This window comes from Pyrgilauda ruficollis, unplaced genomic scaffold (genome assembly GCF_017590135.1).
Source record: "Pyrgilauda ruficollis isolate IOZ18807 unplaced genomic scaffold, ASM1759013v1 scaffold93, whole genome shotgun sequence".
NCBI classification, from domain to species: Eukaryota; Metazoa; Chordata; class Aves; order Passeriformes; family Passeridae; genus Pyrgilauda; species Pyrgilauda ruficollis.
Window position 1 is genome coordinate 2603315 of NW_024531377.1, and position 1375 is coordinate 2604689.

A 1375-nucleotide genomic window follows, 5' to 3' on the forward strand; every position below is an offset into this window, starting at 1 on the left:
CTTAGAAAAAATAAGTAAAGACAACCTGATTTTTTTGGACAAAATCCGTTGCCTTAATGCCAATTTGCTCTAATGACATTAAATCTTGTTTTGAAGCTGATGAGGTTATATAGGGTAAGGGCAGAAACTGGATCCCTATCCAGGGAGATGCTTACAGCTCTCCAGAGGATAATCAATAATAACACAAATGCAGTTCTTACTCTCTAAACCTGACATCAGTAATGCCAAGCTATTCCCCTTCCCACACTCTATCACAGCTCCTTGTTTTTGCTGTTACTGATAACAGCTGCTCTTGGTGCAGCAGCCTGGAGATAGTGGATACAGCCCTGCGGTGCCGAGGGCTTCACACACACCCAATAAATGGAACTTCCAGCCTCCCCCTGCCCAGGAGCTCAACTTCAACAGGACAAAACAACCAAATGGCAGGAGGAGAGCAGAGCAAGATGGGAAGGGAATCAGCCAAAGGTCACCTCTGGGTGCCAGGAGGACAAGCAAAGCCAGGCAGTGCTGGCTGCAGGTCTCTGGAACCCCGGCTGATCTGCACAAGTTCCTTGGTGCCACTTTCCAGAGAGCTGACTCTGACCAGGCTGGCTCTTCCTAAACAGAACTTGCCCAAATCCCCAGATTTCTTGCCCATTACTTGCATTTTGTGATGCAGATGTTCATTTGCCCCTAACAGCAAAGTCAGGTTACCTAAACAAGCTGATGGATTATTTTTCCACGCTGATACTTGGTAAACCACTAGTGAGCAATCTGGGCCCACGGTGCCACTGAGCAGGACAGCTTTGGCCCTTTCTCTGATCCATGCATGCTCTGCTCTCTCCTGTTATTAGCTGGTCATTGACACAGGCAAACTGCTGCTCCCAGCTCCAGCTGAAGGCAGCGAATGCCCAGCAAGACATCCACAAGCACGTTTGATACGAGGAACTACAGCCTGAACATCAGCCTCTGTTGGAAGGGAAGGGTCAGCAAAGCACTTTCCAAGACTGATTAAAAGCTCTGCTCAGCCGCAGGAGGGTGGGAATGGCAGCCAGGCTGACAGCTGGCTCATCCTCACTGCAGAAGGATGGGGAGGTGGACGTTTCTGTCAAGGGTAGGGACACAAATCCTTCTTGATACCAGGAGTTGTAAAATCTGTAACAGTGAATTAGGAGAGAACAAACAAGTTTTGTGCTTTTTTTTTAACCCCTTGAGAGAATTTTGTTTCTTGCCCATAAAATACACAGAAATAAACTTGAACACCTTGGAAAAGCTTAAATATATTTCAGGGAATTGAAGTGCTACAACATTTGTAATCCACCCCTCCTCTCCCCACCCCAGCAAAAAAAAAAAAAAAAAAAAAAAAAAAAAAAAAAAAAAGAAAAAATTTTGGAAG